Source organism: Centroberyx gerrardi, chromosome 17, assembly GCF_048128805.1.
Source record: "Centroberyx gerrardi isolate f3 chromosome 17, fCenGer3.hap1.cur.20231027, whole genome shotgun sequence".
In the NCBI taxonomy this organism is placed as follows: domain Eukaryota; kingdom Metazoa; phylum Chordata; class Actinopteri; order Beryciformes; family Berycidae; genus Centroberyx; species Centroberyx gerrardi.
In genome coordinates, this window is record NC_136013.1 from 7983102 (window position 1) to 7991504 (window position 8403).

Here is an 8403-nt window from a genome sequence, read left to right on the forward strand (position 1 = left end):
TATATCTATATCTGTCTTAAAAACCCATATTGGTCAAAACCTGCTGTCTATCTCTTTCTCTTTTCTTCCCTGCCTCTTTCTCTCCCTATCTGTCTCCTGTTTTCCTGTCTATCTCTCTGTACTTCTCTTTCTCTGTCTGCCTCTCCCTTCCTCTGTCCTTTGCTCACTTTTTGTTTACCTCTCCTTATTTATCTCTCTCCCTGGCCCTCTCTCTACTTTTTTCTTATCTCTCCACCTTTTGCACTGTTTTCCTATAGAATCTCTCTTTCTCTGTCTTTTATAAATCGCTCTGTCCTTCTCTTTTCTACCTCTCTCCTACCCATTCTCTGTCTACCTCTCCCTCTACCCCTCTGTCCGTCTTTCTCTATACCTCTCTCTACCTCTTCCCCTTGTTTTTCTCCCACTGTCCTCCTTTTCTTTCTCCCTCTCCCTCTCTTTCCCCAGATAAGAGGGCCTGACCCTGAGGCTGTGTAAGGCACAGAGAATCAAAGACTCCTACAGTCTAATTTCCATGACCGCTAGAAACGTATTGGAGAGGAGAGGAAGAGGAGAGGAAGAAACATGAGAGGAGGAAAGAGGGGAAAGGGACAACTGGAGAAGAGAGTAGAAGTGAGGGGGAGGAAAGGATAGGAGGGAACGGAGGATAGGAGTAGGAGAGATAGAAGAGGAGGGAAGGAGAGAAGCAGGGGGCATGGGGGTGGGGTGTGTGTGTGTGTTGGGGGGGGGGGGGGGGGGGCGAGTAGAGACACAGAGGATATTGGGATGGATGGATTCCAGTGTTGGTGAAAGCAGCTTAGGAAGATGCTGGTCTTGTGTCTCAGTCTCCCAGCCGCTTGGTCTTAGTAACCTACTCTAGTCAGCACTTAAATCTCACCCCTACTCACATTGCGCGCACATACACACACACACACACACACACACACACACAGAGAATGAGCCTCTTTACTGAAGAAAAGGACTCGTTTATCTAACTCAACAGCATTTGTCCTCTGGGGCACGTCGTATGTGTATGTATGTGTTTGTGTGTGAGTGTGTGAAGTCTGAGCTGTGCATGTGTGTGGGCTTGTGTGCATGTTTGTAGTGTTTGCATGCATGTATAGTCTGAGCCATTTGTGTGTGTGTGTGTGTGTGTGTGTGTGCACGCACGTGTGTGTGTGAATCAAGTTGGGTTGTACAGCCTGCGGTGGACAGTAACAGTCTGTCAGACCGCAAAGAACATACAAGCCAGAGAGAGAGAGAGAGAGAGAGAGAGAGAGAGAGAGAGAGAGATCCAATAGCAGTGCATTCATTTACATTATAACATAGTGCAGTGCAGCATAGTATAATATAGTATATATACTATATTATAGTATATATACTATAGTATATATACTATAATATAGTATATATACTATATTATAGCATAGTGTAATTTAGTTTAGTGTAGTGTACTGCATTGTGGTGTAATGTGGTATGACAAGTTATAGCATAGTGTAGTGTAATGTAGAGTATATAGCATAGTATAGTGTACTGTACTGCAGTGTACTGTAGCATTATACTGTAGTATAGTGCAGTAGCCTATAGTATAGTCCAATATTTTATAGTATAGCATAGCATATTATACTATAGAATATAGCATAGTATAGTACGGTATAGTGTTGTGTAGTGTAGTATAGTATACTGTAGCATAGCATAGCACAGTACAATATTTTATAGTATAGCAGAGCACATTATATAGAATAGTACTACATTATAGTATAGTATATTATGGTATATGCACACACATAGCATAGCATATAGCATAGCATAGTGTAGTATTGTATATAGTACAGTGTAGTGTAGTGTAGTGTAGTGTAGTGTAGTATATCATAGATGGACTAACAGCCCACTGTCTTCTGGCTCTATTTCTACCTGACATTTAAATCACAATGCAGACGAAGAAGCATGGCTCTCTGCTTTGGCTCAGACATGAACTTGAAAATGAGTGAATGGGGAGAGCAGAAAGTCTGATAGTACAGTTTATCCATTTTCCATTCATCATTTATTCATCCATCCATCGCAGAAAGTTACAGTGTTGGCTATTGCATGGCGCTGTCCACTGCGGGGTCCTGAACAAGCAGAGAGGCAGGAAGGGAGCAGAGGGGCCATATGGTCGGCTGCCCGGGGATGTAGTGGACTGTAAACCCACCTCAACTCACATACACACCTTTTTATTTGCGGAATAGAGTTCACCTCCTTAAATAAGAGTTCACCCGCTATAAATTCATAGGATACATCATCAGTGAGAAGTATAAAACTGATGTAAGTCGAATGAAGATAGGCTCTTTTAAGGGGGAAATCATAAAATAATGCTTTTCTGAATATTTAATCATTTTTTGTTCATATTGGTGGCGGTTTACTTTATGGTAGGCTAATCAGCGACTGAAGGTTATAGTTTACCCACCTTTTTATTTGCCACTACATCAATGGTGCCGCCATAGAGAACCGCACAATAGTGAAATCATAGCCGTTTCTCCGCCACAGACAGAAGTCAGACCAGAGCAGATCGCGTATGAGATCATCAATTATGGAAACGTGAAAACCATGTGCTGATTTTTCTTCGCTCGCCTCTCAGCTCGTACCAGGAGGAGCGGTGCTGGGCTGCATGCAGGGGAGCGACTACACCGGACAGCCTGTACTCACCTCTGTCCCGGGGGCTCCGCGAATTCACCGAGTCCCGTCGCCCCCTTCCCCCCCGGCGTGCTCGTGCGTGTTGCTCCAGTTTTGCGGTGCACCGTCCCGTTAATCCATCTCCTGCTGCTTCTTTTACGCACCAAGTCACCCCGATATCCCAAACCCCCTAATACAGAGACGGCTCCAGTCAGGCTATACTGGGATTAGCGTAGCAGACTGGGGGAATGGGGTTGGATGAGAGTAAGACAGAGAGAGAGAGAGAGAGAGAGAGAAAGAAGGGAGACCTATGGAGGAAGAGGAGGAGGGATGGGGAGAGAGAGGAGAGAGGGTTGTTGATGGTGGAAAGTCCAATTTGCGACACTTGCTGGTTACGCGTTGCTTTACCCCCTTTGCTGGCTTTGGATAAGTGAGAGGACGCGCTGGTTTCATGTGAGTCCACCCGGTTCCGCCCCTTTCTTTGCACCTGCAGGTTTTTGTTTTCCCCCCAGTATATATAAGAAGGATAAATAAGAAATAAAAGCTTATTTTCTATGCAAGGCATCCGTCACACGGTTTTCGGGTACGCAGTCAGCTTCAGCGCGCACATACACACACAAAGGCTTGGGGGCGAGCAGGGGCGGGGGGGGTACAGGGGGAGGAGAGAGTGTGTGTGCTTATGGTGGGGGGAGGAGACAGTCTGGTCCACACACACACACACACACACACACACACACACACACACACACACACACACACACACACACACACGGCTCTCTTCCTTTCCATGCTGAATTCCTGATTCGGGGCTACCACCATGAGGCGACCAAGACAAAGGGGTGGATTTCGGAATGTGTGTGTGTGTGCGCGTGTGTGTGTGGAGTGGAAGCGGCCTGCGCATGTGTGCGTAAAAGCGAGGGGGCGTTTTTGGAGATAACCCCGAATCTATAAAGCAAGCGAGATATGTGGCCAATTTCAACGTGATGATCATATTAGCTTCGCTATCAGATCTGCTGCACGCTTCTGTAAATACCATCAAATGTGTTTTTTTTAAGCACTGAACTCTGTCAGAGGTTTCATTTTGCAGAGATGATGTCTAATCTCTCTGTCTTTGTTTACTCTAGAAGGGTGTGGCAGGCATCTGACCACGGTGGTGCATTTGGATTCCCCCGGAGGATCCGGTGCGGCGCGCGTCACCACGCGCACACGCACCGTATAGCCCCACATTCACATTCACAATCACAGACACATCACTTTGATTCAGTGACTCATCATGAATGGCATTGCGGCAATTATAACATCAAAGACTCTGCCGTCCGTGCACGCGTGCGTGCGGTGTGTTTGCAGAGTGTGTGTACGTGGGCGTATGTGTGTAAGTGTGTGTGTGATTGCAAGCTCACATGTTTTCTGCGAGGTCTGTATCTTTTCGGACCTCTGCTCCCACGGTTATGAATTCTTAATAGGGGCTTACAACAGTAAACTAAAACATGCGTTTAGCACCCATTTCTCTCTCTCTCTCTCTCTCTCTCTCTCTCTCTCTCTCTCTCTCTCTTTCTCTCCTTTTCTCTCATGTCACACATTGATATACAGTATTGATATATTATAGATTCACCATGTAGCCACTAACAGACTGATTTGAGAAGGTGCAGAGCAGGAACAATTGACCAACAGAGGCCAATGGTCTCACTCTCATTCATATATCTGCACACACAGGGCCCCCAACACACACACACACGCACACACACACACACACTACTCTCTCAATCTCTGTCATTTGGCTCTGTGTTGCTGCTCACTGGTAGATGAATGGGGGCGCCCCATTTAGTGTTGATTCTGTCTCTGGTTGCCAGGGAGCTTTCTCTGGTTCTCAGGGGTACTCCCTGCCCCGTCTGTACCCCCACCACACACACACACACACACACACACACACACACACACCACCCCACCAATAATACCCAAGGGTTGGTCACAGCTGGCAGGAGCTAATAAACTCATCACTCACATTCTCTGGCTCCTATTTACCTACTAGACAAAGCAAAGCAGGAGAGAGAGGGAGGGAGAGAGAGTCGTGGGGTGGGAGAAGGGAGGGGGGGACAGGAAAGGAAAGAGAGAGTCCCTTCCTCTTTTCCTCTATTTCCCGCCCCCTCAATTTCACCATGTTGAGTAGTTCGGTCATTATGAACACAGTTACCTGTGAGATGCAGACATCATCACAATTGTGCTCCGTATTCTCTATACAACAGAGAGTTAGTGCGCTATCAGCACTCTTTACCGTTAACCCCAGTTGGATGGTAATTGATTGCCGGGGGGATGTACATTGGGGATTCTTAAGTTTGATTAAAATTCCTCTTGACTACTGTTCACACATCTGACCCAATTACCCTGCTGAGCACAAGGCCGGCCATCTCCATCCAGCTACACATGTATGCACGTGCACACACACACACACACACACACACATACATGTGCATGTTTGCATGTCTAATGCGGGGGAAGGCAAGCGTGCAGGGACATACACGCTCACATGTATACACGCAAGCACACACACACACACACACTACATACATGTGCACACATATGCACACTTCCAAGCTGGGGCAGTGTAAGGCAAGCACACAGGGAGGGGCATGCACATACACACACACACACACACACACACACACACATACATGTGTATATGCATTGCACGCACAAGTCTAGGTCAGGTAAAGCCATGCATGTAGTCACACATTAACCCTCCCATCCATATCCACACCGTTCTATGATTGGGTTCTGATTGATTTTTGTTACGACCATCCATTGCAGTCAGAGTGATGTGAGGATGCCTGACAAAGAGCCCATTGTTTATTTTATTACTACAAGGAGAATCCAACGATGTCTGAGTGCTGAGAGCAAGTGATTGATTGGCTTTAGCACCATGTGATTATCTTCGCTTTATACAGTCTAGTCGATGCACAGGCATTAAATCATCAGCACGCTACTCCCATCCCTCTTCCTCATCCTCTCCAAACATCCCACACACTGTTAGCCCTCATCTATTTTGAAGAGTTATATTTTGGGCTATCTGTTTCAGTTCTCCCTATACTGAGTGTCAGGTTTCATAGAGGCACTCAAGTTTCAGTGTTGTATATGGATTTGGTATTCTCAACAAGTATTAATGTCTCTAGAAATTTGTGGTTAAGAAAACATCCCCCTGTAATATGAAATACAACTCTACCAATCAAATATGATGAAATGCAAAACAATTATTTGCTCTGCTGTGATATCTAGGCCACTGCTGCTGAGGTGACTGTGTGAGTGACTTGCTAGTATCCAGGGGCCAAATTGAGGGGAGATGATAAGAATCCCCCCCACGCCCCTATTCATACAAATTATGAGATGCATCCCAGTTGTTAAGCTGTTAGTTTTTGATAAAATATGATTGAAAATCACTGCATGTCTCCCTATGACACTCTCTGTAAAATGTCTCTGTCAAATCACCCTCTGCTGGTACCTCCATTCGACACTCTACACTGCCTTAAATACAGGGTCAAGTGCCGCTGTGTGGTTGAAAGGTGTCATTACATGACATGCTAAGTGATACAGTTGCACCTTAGGGTGGAGTAGTGGTTAAACCTCAGAGACTTCAGGAACAGTTTGACATTTTTCAGACGAGCCTCTCAATCGGTTTACAGCATTGGAGCAATAATTGTGCCAAATGAAGCGGCAGCAGCTGCACATCCCATTCCAATCCTCCTGCTGCACTCCTAAACCTCATTTGACTGGGATTGTTTTCTGCTGGAGATAATATATCACTTTCAAAAAGCTTGAAAATTAGAACGGGCTGATTGAAGGAGGGCTTAAAGGAGTAGGCTAAACCACGTTTTTGGAAGATTGATCCATTTGTCAATTTACCTGTTAAGTGATGAGAATATAGCAAAAATCATTCACTCCTGTGCTGCATGCTAACACTTTAGTGTACACTATGTTGAGTGACAGTAGGCGACTAGCATTATCCAAAGTAATTTGACTGACCTTTTGGTAATGAAAAGCTGTTATTGGTTTTTATTATATGGCCTGTAGCTTCATAAATTCTAAAAATGTAACATCATTAACTTCATATAGCTGATGCAGGTTTATTTTTGGAACTATTTTGGGTAAGCAGCCATGTGTTCATCCACTGTGCACTGATCTTTAGCTGTACACAGTCTCCCATTGCATTTTTTATCATATTTTGTGTACATTTGACCAATCTCTCATATAAAACTGCCAGATTTAGCCGCATGTCATTTACGATTTCTTACCGTTTGACTTTAGAGCTGCTGCATGTTCTCATTTTCTCACGTTTGACATAATGCTACTCGCCTACAGTCACTCAACATAGTGTATGCTTAGTGACACATGGAACATTTTGGTGTCTTATGTTCTCATTACTTAACAGGTAAGCAGACTAACATGACAATCTCCCAAAACACTTCTGTGTATTCCTGTAAAAACCCCAAACTGGAACCACATTTCCCCCTGCTGGCATTAGGTGAAACCTTCCCTCTCTACCTCCCTTCCTACATGATCTCTCTCTGTCTTTCTTTTCACTAAAATGAAATCCATCACTGTTGAAACCTTTGAAACCGGATGAAACCTCTAACCCTAACCCAAAGAACATCGATAAAACAGGCATATTTTTGGTTTGAAGACCATACATTTTTGGAATGCAATTAGTGGACTTTGAAAAGGTTTGATGGGGCCCAAATTTATCAAACTTACTCAACCTATAAAGGACAAACATTCACTTATATAACAAACAAACATGATTTACGATGTTATCTTTGCAGCAGGTCAGTGCTTCGGGGCGGTGGCTGTCTAGTTGACTTAATTATTTACTGCTTTAAATTGATCATTACAGCTTTCTACTCTCCTTTACTGTCAGCACTCTTCTTATGTTTACACTCAAAGTACCAAAAGCGTTAATGGACGTAAATAAGTATATAAATGTTTATTTCAAAACATGAGAATGGTCATTATGATAAAATTCAATAATATGCTGATACAATTCTTTATAAGGGGTAAATTCAAAATTATTTGTTTAAATATCCGGTGCCACAAGCTCTTCCTCGACAGAATTTTTTTTTTTTTCCCATATAGACACCATGGCAAGTGAACACAACCACTTCACACCACAGCAAAGTTTTAAACGTTTAAATTTACACCATAACAGCCTGAAGTTCTGTTTCAATGATAGATCTCTGTCTGTATCTCAGACCTCTGGGCCAGTGAAATCCCCAACAACAGTTTAAAGTGTTGAGAGACTCACACAATATTGAGTAGCACAATAACATTAGGTGACATTATATTGTATAGTGCCGGAGTGATTTCATAAAGGCCTTATTTCCCCCGATCCTCTGCCACTGCATGACAAAAACAGGATAAAATACAACTTCCACCTGTTGTTATTGTCTCTTGAACAGTCAGTTGTTTAATTTGTAGTGTAGTTTAAAGTGTTTTGGGGTGCTTTTATGAATACACATCAATCCACAAACTCTCCAGTGTCCATAGCCGCGGGAAGCAGGGATGCAGCACCCTCTGGTGGTTGATGGAGAAAATTGAATGAGAACCCCCCCCAAAAAACTTGTGGCCTCTAGAGAACCCTCTGATTCCACCTCAAGTTATATTTCTTATTGATATGAAGCATTATACTTTCAATTCACTTTGTTTTAGTAGATTAGAAGACAAAAAATATGTTTTATCTGAGTGGAAGCATCAGTGTAGAAGTGTACATCGGTATTAATGATTAGAAAA